The sequence below is a fragment of the Equus asinus genome, chromosome 10 (genome assembly GCF_041296235.1).
Source record: "Equus asinus isolate D_3611 breed Donkey chromosome 10, EquAss-T2T_v2, whole genome shotgun sequence".
Classification (NCBI taxonomy): Eukaryota; Metazoa; Chordata; class Mammalia; order Perissodactyla; family Equidae; genus Equus; species Equus asinus.
The window spans coordinates 47,832,690-47,847,613 of record NC_091799.1 but is presented as its reverse complement, the minus strand read 5'-3'; positions in this window follow the sequence as shown (position 1 = coordinate 47,847,613).

Genomic DNA, 14,924 nt, shown 5'->3' with positions numbered 1-14,924 from the left:
CAGCCTCTTTAGGCCAGAGTCTGTTTCCTCAGTTGGCTGGAGTAAGGAAAAAGCTGACCAAGGGAACTTTCCAGGCTAAAGAAAAGCCTGACAACAAAGCTGGCTGAGCAGGTGGACACTACTCTCACTTCTTTAATGGATTTCTTAAAGACGGCAACTCCCACAAGTTCAACAAGAGCAGAGGACAAGCCAGATTGCCAGCTCTCCTTTGCAGCCGGATTGCAGAGAAAGGCGTCAGGAACCTCGGCTCCAAGCCCTAGTTCTGTGCACTCCAAGTTGAGCAAGCCCCTTCCCCTCTCTGGGCCCCAATTTGTCCAGCTGTACAAGGTCTGGTACATGGAGTTAGGTCTACTGGACCCTTTCAGGTCATCGTGACACCCCCTAGGCCCAACTTTCTTATTAGATGGAAGCATCTGATGAGAGACCTTCCTGCTCTAGTCTTTTGGGGCTTAAAACAAAAACAAGGGCACAGCCACCTCCTCCACCAAAATGTCCCCAAGGCTGAAGGGTGTGGGGACAAAGGAGCAGCGAAGCAGCGGGGCCTGACCCACCCATCCCCTAGCCCTGGGTAGGGAGGCTCCAGGAGGTAAAGTCTGCCAGCCTCTCTTAAGGGCAGGCCTGGAGGCCAATGGGAATGAGAAGGGTTCTGGCATCAGCACCAAGAGGCCTCATCCTCTGCCCAAGTCGCTGCCTCCTCTCATGAGATAAGGGCTGGAGAAGCAATTAGAGCTCAATTATTCCCACAGGGAGAGAACAGAAGGGGAGGAACTCACCTAAGCCACGCAGCCAGTCTGTGGTGGAGCAGCTGCGGTTAAGCCTTCTTCCCACGGGGAAAACAAGTTCTTAGCCTTCTGCAGACAGATATCTCAAGAGACTGAGTACCCCTATGCCCGTCAGGCGTCAAGGTGAACAAATTCAACGCTAAAAGGTAGGTGCTTTGAAATAATTTTCAAGTTACCAAATCCCCAAATGAAAGGCTAGGTCTGGAATCAAAGGATGAGGGAGAAAGACAGTAAATACCAATGAGAACTTGACTAATCCAGGAAGGAAAGGAGCTGGCAGGTGTACATTCCCCAGGCTCTCAGTGACACTGCACTTTCCTAGTAGGACCACTGAGGACAGCTTGAGGGTCAAGAGTGGGGTTTAGGGCCCGGCTGGAGGATCAGGGGTGGGGGCCGAGCCCAGGGCCTCTCTGCACCGTCTAGCCAATGTGGCCAGGGCCTGCGTGTTGGGCCCCTTTCTGGGAGCCCCCAGAGGGGTCCGAGTGGGGCCCCCTCCGCGGGGGCCCTGCTTGGCCCTGCTCCTCTCCTTGGCACGGGCCCACCATAGGAACCCTCGGGGCCCCGCGCCCGCCTGAGGCGGGGATCCGAGGTGGCCTAGCCTGCGAACACCCCACCTGGCCCGGCACGAGGGGCGACTCCGCCGGCTGAGGCTGCTGCTCCCTGGCGGCCCAGGCTGCGCACGCCCTCTCGGGCTCAGTACTCCCCTCTGTAAAGTGGGCACAGGCGTGTTTTGTGGTGATCGTGAGAGGCCTTGCCATTTGAATTCGGGGTCGCAGCTGGGGGACCTGCGCTGGCGCATCTGCCCTGCGGCCGCAGGCGCGTGGAAGCCCTGCGGGTAAGGGGAGCCCCTGCTGCTCTCCTCGCCGGAGGGGCTGCGCCGGGGTCGGGGCGCAGGCGCTGAGAGCAGTCGGTCGGCCGGCCGGCGGGCTCCAGGCAGGAGGTGACTCTCCAGCCCCACCGCGTGGCAGGAGGTGGCGCAGGGAGCCCGCCCAGAGGAGACCGAGGATTCCAGACTCCCCACCACCGTGAAGGAAGAACCAACCACAATGACAAGTATTTATGAAGTGAGCAGCCAGGAATGCCAGCTCTGGGCAAACTGATACAATATTAACCAAATAATTGCAGCAGGCAGCCAGCCCTGGTGGTCTGGTGGTTAAGATTCTGGGCTCTCACTGCCCTGGCCTGGGTACCTTTCCAGCTCAGGGAACCAGACCACCACCTGCTTGTCATACTGCTGTGGCTGCGTGTTGCTGTGATGCTGAAAGCTATGCCACCCGATTTCAAATACCTGCAAGGTCACCATGGTGGACAGGATTCAGCGGAGCTTCCAGACTAAGACAGACTAGGAAGAAGGACCTGGCCACCCACTTCCGAAAAACTTGGCCATGAAAACCCTGTGAATAGCAGCAGAGCATTGTCTGATGTAGCAGACGGTGAGAGGATGGTGCACAAATCCAGGCAGGGTTCCGCTCTGCTGTCCACAGGGTTGCTAGGAGTCAGAATCCTCTGGAGGGCATTAACAACAATATGGCACCTAGCCTTATGCGTGAGATGCCTTATGAGGCCCAGCAGTGTGCTTCCCTCTCATCACCAGTTCCAAATGTTCCAGGGGTGTCCCCTGTGTGCTACATGTGTCCTTCTTTTATGACAGGGTTGCTCTTGCTGCAGGTGCACAGGGAGGCTAGGCTGTCTACCTGGCTCACTGTTTGTAATGCTCAGCTGCATGTGGCTGCTATGGTCCCTTCCGTTACTTTATTGGCTGTGGGGAGCCCCAGGACTGTTGGCTGCAAGGTCTGATAGCACATTTGTGCTGCAGTTTTTCTGTGAAGTGTGTAGATCCCTAGCATGGCTGGTTGCTAGGCTCAGGGACTTACAATTGCTATAGGCCTCCCACCTGCAAAGTTGTTATCAGCTCTTTCAGGATTGCAGCTGGGTGGGCTGGCCTCAGGCCTTTCAGCACCCAGTTATTTCAGGCGTTGGAAGGTGGAGCAGATCCCTTATGTGGCTGTTTGAGAAGCACAAGTCTGCTGCAGCTGACAAGCCCCACCGCCTGCAGGCCCACACACCCTGTCCATGTAGTCCTGCCCCATGCACCTACCCCACCACACTGAAGTGGACCCACCCACCCTGCTGCAGAGGTCCCATGCACCCCGCATATGGGGCCCACAAGTTTCCTGAGGGCTTGCTGTTGGGGCTGGCCAGTCCCTAGGGCAGGCTGCCTGCCCTGGCTGACCTGGATTAAATCAGTGTGCTCTAGTGGGTGGGGTAGACCCCTGCACAAAAAACAGGTCAAGGGAAGAACTCCAATGGTGTCTGCTAGTGTCTGTGTCATCACACCAGTCCTAGGTCACAACAATGGCTGCCGCCAATGTCTCAGTCCCTGGGGAGGTGGTCTCAGCCTGCGGAGGTCTCACCTCTCACCAACATGCCCCCAGAGCCTATCGAGTGAGTCTCTTTTCACCAAAGGACTGTGTACCTCTTTCTGGTGATTTTAGGTTGCTTTCAAAAAGGGGTGAATCTGTATGTGGGCCCTTTAAGAGCAAGCTTTTTTCCCCCTTGTGTCTGATAGCTTTTCTGGGGGTATTCCCCATTGTTGTTAATAGCCAGCAAAGCCAGATATTATGATATTCATCTTGGTTGTGCTGAGTCCAAAAGCTGCTTATAGTGGCAAAGCTCTCCTGCTCAGATCCCCCGCTCCTCCAGGGAATGCTTAATACCTTAAGATTGCCTCCAGCTGTGAAGTGCCATGCTAAAATGTGGCTTTTTCCTCTCCAGAAAGAAATTTCTGCCTCTTCCTCCTCAGTTAGTACTCTCCCTTGTTGTGGGGGTTCTTTTCATCTAGTTTTCAGTTATCTCTCAGGGGCAATTTTTCCAAGAGTAGTTGTAAATTTGTTGAGCTGTGAGGGGAGGTGAGTTCAGGGTCCACCTATGCCACCACCTTCCCAGAAATTCAGCATACTACTTTCAAGGTTCATGCATATCATAGCATGTGCCAGTACTTCATTTATTTTTATGGCTGAATAACATTCCATAGTGTGGATTTACCACCTTTTATTTATCCATTTATCAATTGGTTGATGGACATTTAGGTTGCTTCCTCTTCTTGGCTATTATTAATAATGTTCTATGAACATTTGTGTACAAGTTTTTATGTTCACATGTGTTTTCATTTCTCTTGGCTAAATACGTAGGAGTAGAATTGTTGGATTAAATGGTAGCTCTTTGTTTAATCATTTGAGGAACTGCCAGTCTGTTTTCCAAAGCAATCGCATCATTTTCATTCCCACCTGCAATATATGAGGTTCCAATTTCTCTGCATCTTCACCAACACTTCCTATTGTCTGCCTTTCCAAATATAGTCATCCTAATGGGAGCAAGTGGCATTTCACTGTGGTTTTGGTTTACATTTCCCTGATGGCTAGTGATGTGGAGCATCTTTTCATGAGCTTATTTTTGATGATGTTTATTTAATAACCTAGTCTCTTCCATGCTCAATGATTATCAGAGAAAGTATGACTCCTGAGGGAGAGCTCTGTGAGGACAAAACCAAGACAGCATGGCTCAGAAACATTGACGGTCATAGTGCATTATTTCCTTCAGGCCACAGAATCATGACAAGTTTCTCTATGTTCCTACCTCTCCATCTGTCTTAGAATTACAATATCCAAGCTTTGTTGCAAGTATGTTAGAAATATTCCCTACCAAGAGGGTCCTCTCTGCATTTTCACCACTCTCTGTGGTGAGAAAGAGCTCCCCTTCTCCCATGTCCAGGTGCCAATTTAGTAACATTTAAGGGATGATGTAAGAAGTTCCGCATCTACTTCCAAAATGGCAGTGTTAGATCTTTGAACAAAACTAAATATATCACATGTAGGTTAAAATGCTCATTCAGCCTCGTAAGAAACATTTTAAACCTTTTTTTATTATGAATGTAACAAACATAAAAAGTGACCACACATAATTGTGTAGCTTAATGAATTATTGTAAATATTCACATAACCACCATTGAGTTCAAGAAATAGAACATTGCCAACACCTCCAAATTCTCCTGTGTAGCCCCTTCCTGATTATAACCCTTCTCTCCCCTCTGACCTTTATGATAATGTGTTCCTAGCTTTTTTATATTGTTTTGCCATCTAAGTAGGCATTTCAAATATAAAGTTAGTTCATCCTGGTTTTGAACTTTATATAAGAGAATTGTAGAGTATGAATTATTTTGTGTCTGGCTTTGTTCACTCAAAATTTTGTTTTTACATTTTATCCATGTTGTTGTATGTAGTTGTAGTTCTTTCCATTCCTCTTCTGTATAGTGTTGTGTCACAGGAATCCATCATTTTATTTATCTAGTCTCCTGTTGATGGACATCTGGGTTGTTTCCAGTTTGGGCAGTGTCAAACAATGCTGCTCTTGTGAATGTATCTTGGTGCACCTGTACTCAGGTTTATCCAGGGCACATACCTAGGAGTGGAATTGCTGTCCTCATTGCTAGATAATGTCAGACTCTTTTGCAAGGAGATTGTGCCAGTTCACATTGCCATCAGCAGTGTACAGGAAGTCCCGTTGCTCTACATGCTTGCCAATACTTGGTATTGTCCGATTTCCTGATCATAGCCAATCAGATATGAAGTAGTATCTCAATGTGGTTTTAATTTACATTCTCTTGATTGATAATTAGTTAAGCATCTTCTCATGTTATTAACGATTTGAATGTCCTCTTTTGTGAAATCTCTGCTTCTTTATTCTATTTGGTTGACTATATCTCTTATTGACTTGGAATTCTTAATATATGCTCGATATGAGCCCTTTATCAGTTACACATGTGGTAAATGTCTTCTCTCACTCTGTGGCTTGCCTTTTCACTCTTAATACTACATTTTAATTTAATTAGTCTGATTTGTCTTTTCCTTTTTGGTTAGTACTCGTTGATACTTGAAGAAATCTTTCTCTAATCTGAGGTCACGAATTTCTCATATGGATATGTAATTGACCCGGCCCAATTTTCCCACTTCTCTGCAGTGCCACCTGTGTTGTAAATCACACATCCATACACCAGTGGATGTGTTCATGGGCTCTCTTATTCCATTGTCTATTTGTCTGAGCTGTGCCAATCCCACAGTCTCTGTTACTATAGCTTTATCATCTCCTGTGCAGTTTAGAATTAGTTTGTCAAGATTCACAAAAAACCTGTTAGGATTTTGGTCGTGATTGCACTGAATTTATAGACCAATTTCAGGAAATTTCATTGATTTACAATATCAGTTTTAAAACTTCATGGACATGGCATATCTCTCCATTTTGGGGAGTCTTCTTTAATTTCTCTTAAAGTTTCATACTTTACTATTTAGCAGTAAATAACTTTTGTCTCACAACTTTTGTTAGATTTATTCCTAGGTACTTGACACTTTAGAATTATATATATAGTATTCTTTAAAAAATTTATTTCCTCTTTGTATACTTAGGCTATAGAAATATAGTTGATTTTTATATATTGAATTTATATTTAGAAAATTGTAGGAGATCTTTAGATATTCTCAAGGTGAGCCCATTATCAGTTGTCCATGTGGTAAATATCTTCTCTCCATTCAAAATGAATCACAGCTCTAAATGTAAAATGTAAAACTACAAAACTTTCAGAAGAAAATGTGGAGAAAATCTTTGTGACCTGAGGTTGAGCAAAGATTGCCTAGGTTTGACACCAAAAGCATGATCTATTAAAAAACTAATAAATTTTATCTCATCAAAATGAAAACTCTTTGCTCTGGGAAAGACGCTATTAAGAATATGAAAGGACAAGCCACAAATTGAAGAAAATATTTGCCAACCACCTATCTGGCGAAGGATTTGCATCCAGAATATGTAAAGAATGTTCTAATAATTTACTTGTAGATGCTTCCATACTTTCCATACACAGTTATATCATGTATAAACAATGACTTGTTTTTTACTTTACAGAGATTTCCTCTTTTCCAAGTTTGTTAAGAGTTTTTATCATTAGATATTGAATATTCTGCATCTACTGCAATGAGTACGTATTCTCCTTTAATCTATTAATAGGGCAAGTCACTTTTTTTTGAGTTCATAACAGTTTACATCATTGTGAAATTTCAGTTGCACATTATTTCTTGTCTGTCACCACATAGGTACTCCCCTTCACCCCCTGTGCCCAGCCCCCCTTCTCCTGGTAACCACTGAACTGTTTTCTTTGTCCATGTGCTTGTTTGTATTCCACATATGAGTGAAATAATCTGGTGTTTGTCCTTCTCAGTGTGGCTTATTTCACTAAGCAAAATTCCCTCCACGTCTTTCCATGTTGTTGCAAATGGGATGACTTTGTCTTTTTTCTGGCTCAGTAATATTCCATTGCATATATATATACCGCATCTTCTTTATCCAATCATCGGTCCGTGGGTACTTGGATAACTTCCATGTCTTGGCTATTGTGAATAGTGCTGCAATGAACATAGGGGTGTGTATGTTACTTTGGATTGCTGATTTCAAGCTGTTTAGGTAGATACCCAGTAGTGGGATAGCTGGGTCATATGGTAGTTCTATTTTTATTTTTTGAGGAACCTCCATACTGTTTTCCATAGTGGCTGCACCAGTTCGCATTGCCACCAGCAGTGGATGAGGGTTCACCTGTCTCCACTCTCTCCAACATTTATTATTTTTAGTCTTGGTGATTATAGCCATTTTAACAGGTGTAATGTCGTATCTTAGTGTAGTTTTGATTTGCATTGCCCTGATGGTTAGTGATGTTGAATATCTTTTCATGTGTTTATTGGCCATCTGTATATCTTCTTTGGAATAATGTCTGTTCATATCCTCTGCCCATTTTTTGATCAGGTTGTTTGTTTTTTTGTTGTTCAGTTGTGTGAGTTCCTTATATATTATGGAGATTAACCTCTAGTTGGATATATGATTTGCAAAAATTTTCTCCCAATTGGTGGGTTGTCTTTTGGTTTTGATCCTAGTTTTTTGCCTTGCAGAAGCTCATTAGTCTGATGAACTCCCACTTGTTTACTTTTACTTTTGCTTCCCTGGTCTGAGAGGACTTGGTATTCGAAAAGATCATTTTAAGTTTGATGTCAAAAAGTGTACTACCTATATTGTCTTCTAGGAGTTTTATGGTTTCTGGACTTATCTTCAAGTCTTTGATCTATTTAGAGTTTATTTCTGTGCATGGCGTGAGATAATGGTCTACTTTCATTCTTTTGGACGTGTCTCTCCAGTTTTCCCAACATCATTTATTGAAGAGACTGTCTTTTCTCCATTGTATGTTCTTGGTGCCTTTGTCGAAGATTAGCTGTCCGTAGATGTGCTGTTTTATTTCTGAGCTTTCAGTTCTGTTCCATTGATCTGCATGCCTGTTTTTGTACCAGTACCATGCTGTTTTGATCACTATAGCTTTGTAGTATATTTTGAAGCCAGGAGTTGTGATGCCTCCAGGTTTGTTTTTTTCCTCAGGATTGCTTTAGCAATTCGGGGTCTTTTCTTGCCCCATATGAATTTTAGGATTCTTTGTTCTATTTCCATGAAGAATGTCATTGGGATTCTGATTGGGATTGCACTGAATCTGTAGATTGCTTTGGGTAGTATGGACATTTTAACTATGTTTATTCTTCCAATCCATGTTCATGGAATCTCTTTCCATCTCTTTATGTCATCATCTATTTCTTTCAATAATGTCTTATAGTTTTCATTGTATAAGTCCTTCACCTCCTTAGTTAAATTTGTTCCTAGGTACTTTATTCTATTTTTTGCAACTGTAAATGGAATTGTATTCTTGAGTTCTCTTTCTGTAAGTTCATTATTAGAGTACAGAAATGCAACTGATTTTTCTAAGTTGATTTTGTACCCCACAACTTTACTGTTGTTGTTAATTATTTCTAATAGATTTCTGATGGATTCTGTAGGATTTTCTATATATAAGCTCATGTCATCTGCAAACAGTGAGAGTTTCACTTCTTCACTCCCTATTTGGATTCGTTTTATTCCTTTCACTTGCCTAATTGCTCTGGCCCAAACCTCCAGTACTATGTTGAATAAGAGTGGTGATAGTGGTCATCCTTGTCTTGTTCCTGTTCTCAGAGGGATGGCGTTCAGTTTTTCCCCATTGAGTATGATATTGGCTATGGGTTTGTCATATATGGCCTTTATTATGTTGAGATAATTTCCTTCCATCCCTATTTTGTTAAGAGTTTTTATAATAAATGGCTATTGGATCTTCTCAAATGCTTTCTCTGCATCTACTGAGATGATCATGTGGTTTTTATTCCTCATTTTGTTAATGTGGTGTATCACGTTGATTGATTTGTGGATGTTGAACCATCCCTGTGTCGCTGGAATAAATCCCACTTGATCATGATGTATGAGCCTTTTCATATATTGCTGTATTCAGGTTGCCAATATTTTGTTGAGGATTTTTGCATCTATGTTCATCAGTGATATTGGCCTGTAGTCTTCCTTTTTTGTGGTGTCCTTCTCAGGCTTTGGTATCAGAGTGATGTTGGCCTTGTAGAATGTGTTAGGAAGCGTTCCATCTTCCCTAATTTTTTGGAATAGCTTGAGAAGGATAGGTATTAAATCCTCTCTGAAAGTTTGGTAGAATTCCCCAGGGAAGCTGTCTGGTCCTGGGCTTTTATTCTTTGGGATGCTTTTGATTACTGTTTCAATCTCTTTCCTTCTTATTCAGATTCTCTATCTCTTCTCTTGATTCAGCTTTGGGAGGTTGTAAGAGTCTAAGAATTTATCCATTTCCTCTAGATTTTCCATTTTGTGGGCATACAGTTTTTCATAGTATTCTCTTATAATACATTGTGTTTCTGTGGTATCTGTTGTTATTTCTCCTCTTGTTTCTACTTTTATTTATCTGAGCTTTCTTTTTTTCTTTGTAAGTCTGGCTAGGGGTTTGTAAATTTTATTTGTCTTCTCAAAGAACCAGCTCTTTGTCTCACTGATCCTTTCTACTGCCTTTTTTGTTTCAATAGCATTTGTTTCTGCTCTGATTTTTATTATTTCTCTCCTTCTCCTGACTTTGGGCTTTGTTTGTTCTTTTTCTAATTCAATTAAGTGTAGTTTCAGATTGCTTATTTGGGGTTTTTCTTATTCATTAAGGTGAGCCTGCATTGCAATGAATTTCCCTCTTACTATGGCTTTTTCTGCAATGCCTGTGAGTTGGTATGGGATGTTTTCATTTTCATTTGTCTCCAGATATTTTTCGATTTCTCCTTTAATTTCTTCAATGATCCATTGCTCATTCAATAGCATGTTGTTTAGTCTCCACATCTTTGTCCCTTTCTCAGCTTTTTTCTTGTAATTAATTTCTAGCTTTATAGCATTGTGATCAGAAAAGATGATTGTTATTATTTCAATCTTCTTAAATTTATGGAGGCTTGCCTTGTTTCCTAACATATGGCTTATTCTTGAGAATGTTCCGTGTGCACTTGAGAAGAATGCATATTCTGCTGTTTTTGGATGGAGTGTTCTATATATATCTATTAAGTCCATCTGGTCTAGCTTTTCATTTAGTTCCACCATTTCCTCGTTGACTTTCTGGCTGGATGATGTATCCATTGATGGGAGTGAAGTGTTGAGGTCCCCTACTATTATTGTGTTATTATTAATGTCTTCTTTTAGGTTTGTTCATAGTTGCTTTATGTACTTTGGTGCTCCTGTGTTGGGTGCATAGATATTTATAAGTGTTATTTCTTCTTGATGGAATGTCCCTTTGATCATTATATACTGCCCCTCTGTCTCTCTTTACCTGTCTTATCTTGAAGTCTACTTTGTCTGATATAATATGGCAACACCTGCTTTCTTTTGTTTGCCATTAGCTTGGAGTATGGTCTTCCACCCCTTCACTCTGAGCCTGTTTGTCATTGGAGCTGAGATGTGTTTCCTGGAGGCAGCATCCTGTTGGGTCTTGTTCTTTAATGCATCTTGCCACTATGTGTCTTTTTATTGGAGAATTCAATCCATTTACATTTAGGGTGATTATAGATATATGAGGGCTTCATACTGCCATTTTATCACTCATTTCCCGGTTCTCCTGGATTTCCTTTGTTTCTCATCCTTGTGTTTTGGTCTACCAGTCGAGTTATGTAGTTTTTTATGTTGTGTTTCTTTGTTTTCTCCTTATTTATTATTTGTGTCTCTGTTCTGCTTTTTTTTTTTTTTTTAGTGGTGACTCTGAGGTTTGTATTCAAGATCTCGTGGATAGGATAGTCCCTTTTCTGGTGACCTCTAATTTCCTTAGACTAAACCAATTCAGTCTCTTTCCTCCTCCCCTCCTAAGTTGTTTTTCTCACATCTTATTCCATCTTGTGTTACGAGTTTGTGGTTAAAATGACAAGATTATCTTTGTTTTTGGTATTTTCCTTCCTTTTGTCTTTAATGCTATACCTGAGTATTTGCCATCCTACTCTGATTCTGTCTACCTACTTAACTCCTTAGTCTATCCTTTTAACCCTTTTCTCACTTTTTTTTTCCTGGTATGAGGGCCTTCTTCAGGATTTCTTGGGGTGGGGAGTCTCATGGCTGTGAACTTCCTTAGCTTATGTTTGTCTGGGAAAGGTTTTATTTCTCCATCATATCTGAAGGATGTTTTTGCTGTTTAGAGTACTCATGGCTGAAAGCTTCTGTCCTTCAAAGATTTGAATACCTCATTTCATTCTCTCCTAGCCTGTAAGGTTTCTACAGAGAAATCCGCTGAAAGCCTGATAGGGGTTCCTTTGTATGCTATTTTGTTCTGCCTTGCTGCCCTTAGTATTCTTTCTTTGTCATTCACTTTTGCCAGTTTCACTACTATATGCCTTGCAGTAGGTCTTTTTACATTGACATATTTAGGAGATCTGGTAGCCTCTTCTACATGGATTTCCTTCTCTAGGTTTGGGAAGTTCTCTGCTATTGTTTCTTTGAACAAGTTTTCTCCTCCATTCTTCTTGAACATCTATAATTCTTTTTTTAAGATTTTATTTTTCCTTTTTCTCCCCAAAGCCCTCTGGTACATAGTTGTATATTTTTAGTTGTGGGTCCTTCTAGTTGTGGCATGTGGGACACCACCTCAGTGTGGCTTGATGAGTGGTGCCATGTCCGCACCCAGGATCCGAACCAGTGAAACTCTGGGCTGCCGAAGCAGAGTGTGCAAACTTAACAATTCGGCCACGGGGCTGGCCCCTCAAACACCTATAATTCTTATGGTACATTTCCTAATTTAGTCAGATATTTCTCAGCGACTTTCTTCATTTCTTTGTAGTCTTAGTTGTCTCTCCTCCTTTGTCTGGAACATTTCAACATGTCTATCTTTGGTTATGCTGATTTGCTCCTCTATGATGTCCACTTGAGTGTTCAGGGAATCTGTATTTTGTTTTCTCTCTTCTATTGTGTCTTTCACCTCTAATATTTCTGATTGATTCTTCTTTATAGTTTCAATCTCTTTTGTGAAGTAGCTCCTGAACTCATTGAATTATTTTTCTACATTCTCTTTTACCTTGTTGAGTTTTTTGATGACAGCTGTTTTGAATTCTTTGTCATCTAGATTACATATTTCTGCATCCTCAGGACTGATTTCTGAGTACTTGTCATTCTCTCTCTGGTCTGGAGATCTAATAAAGTGTTTGATATTCCTAGAGGCTCTGTTTTTTCTTATCCTGGTGTTATTTGGTCGCAGTTACCACCTATTGCCACTGGGTGGGGGTCAAGAGCCCTATATTCTGAGCCCTCCGCCTTCAGCCGAAATCCCAGGGGCTCGGGCGGCACTCTGTGGGGGTGGGGGAGGTGGAAGGGTGCTTTCTCCTGCGTGTTGCTGGGTTTTTCTCCCTCTGCTGTCCTGGGGTGTTGACTTGATGAGGTCGCCCCAGGGAGAGCTTTCGCCCTAGTAGAGGGCTTCCCTCTAGGCTGCAAGGGCCCTAGGGAGTCCTTGATGTTCCCATGAAAGACCATCCCGTCCCCCATTCCTTCCCTCTAGGAGGCCTCCCACAGTCCCAGTCACAGTCTTCAGGGGATGGAGCAAAGGTTTCTCTTACCCGGTTCCACCTCCAAGGGAGGCTCCAGCCTCTCCGCCCTCCATCGTATGGCTGCGTTTATCTCTCTGACGTTTTTATGTGTTGGGTTTGGATGTCCTCTGTTGGAGTATGAATGTGTTTTTCATTGTATATTGGAGGGAAAAGAATTCTGCAAGACCTCACTCCGCCAGGATGCTGATGTCACTGCAAGTCACTTTTATTAATTTGTCAGTGTAAAACCCTCCATCTATTCCTGGGATAAACCTAACTTGGTTATGACATATTATATATTTTTATGTAAAGCACTATATGTTTTAATAAAATTATTAGATTCAGTAATTATATAATTCCTTTAAAATATGACGATTCCATTTGCTGTAGATTCACTCAGGTTCTTATTTGTAAAGTTATAATATGCAGCTATTGTAAATGATATTTTTGCAATTTTATTTTCTAATTGTACATTGCCAGTACTGTATATAGAAATATGATTGATGATTATGTGTGGACCATCTTCCTTGCAACTCTACTAAACTCACTTTTTTCTTTAGGAGTCTATTTCTTCCTCTCTGATCTGCATGCCTTTTATTTCTTTTCCTCGTCTTGCTGTACTGGCTAGGACTTCCAGTACAATGTGGAACTGGAGTGATGAGAGGCAACATCCTTGACTTGTCTCTTGACTTGTCCCTGATGTTAGGGGGCGAGCATTCAGTCCTTCACCATTAAATATGATAGATTTTGCATAGATGTTCGTACAGGCTGAGGATGTTCTGTTCTACTCCTAGTTTGCTGAGATTTTATAATTTATAAGTGGATGTCAAATCTTGTTGAATGTTTTTTTTCTCCATGAATTAGTATAATTATGTGCTTTTGATTCATATGACTGTGAATGTAGTGGATTGCATTGGTTTATTTTTCAAATATTGGACCAGGCTTGGGTCCTGGGATACACTCCATTTTGTCATGATATGTTGTTCTTTTTATATGTTGTTGGATTCCATTTGCTAATACTTTGTTGGGAGATTTTTGTGTTTTTGTTCTTAGGGGATATTGACCTATAGTGTTTTTTCACTCCCTTTGTCCAGTTTTGGTATCAGAGTAATGCGTGCCTCATAAAATGAGTTGGAAAGTGCTCCCTTCTCTCTGTTTTTCCTGAAGATACTGTGTAGAAGTCGTGTTACTTCTTTAAAAATTTGGCAGAACTGGCCAGCAATACTATCTGGTCAAGGAGATTTTGGGGGAGGGGACGTTTTTAACTACAAATTCAATTTCTTAAATATTCATAGGACTATTCAGATTTTCTGTACCATTTTAGGTAAGTTTCAGTAGTTTATGGCTTTCAGGAATGTGTCCATTTCACTTAAGCTGTCAAATTTATGTGCATAGAGGTGTTCATAATGTTCTCTTATTATCCTTTTAATGTTTGCAGGGTATTTCATTTCATGATGTTGATAATTTGTCTCTTCTCTCTTTTCCTGTCATTTTTTTTTTTTTTTTTTTGGTGAGGAGGATTGGCCCTGAGCTAACATCTGTGCCAATCTTCCTCTATTTTGCATGTGGGACACCATCACAGTATGGTTTGATGAGCTATATATAGGTCCAAGCCCAGGATCTGAACCTGCGAACCCTGGGCTGCTGAAGCAGAGTACATGAACTCAGCCACTACACCACCAGGCTGGCCTTTCCTATCAGTCTGGCTATAGATTTATTTTATTGATTTTTAAAAAAAAATCAATTTATTGATCTTTTCATTTCATTATTTTCCCATTTTCAATTTTATTGGCTTATACTCCTATCTTTATTATTTCTTTCCTTTCCCTTGCTTTGGGTTTATATCCTGCATCTTTTTCCAGTTTCTTAAGGTGGAAACCAGTTATTTACTTGTGGCCTTTCTTCTTTTGTGATATAAGCAGTAATACTATACATTTTATTCTAAAAACAACTTTAACTACATCCCACAAAGTTTATATTTGTGTTTTTATTCATTCAGTTCAAAAAATTTTCTAACTTCCCTTGAGACTTCATCTTTGACTTCTGGATTATTTAGAAGTGTTTTGTTTAATTTGCAAAGGTTTGGAATTTTCCTCGTATCTTTCTGTTGGTGACATCTACTTTAACTCCATTATGGGCAGAGAGCATA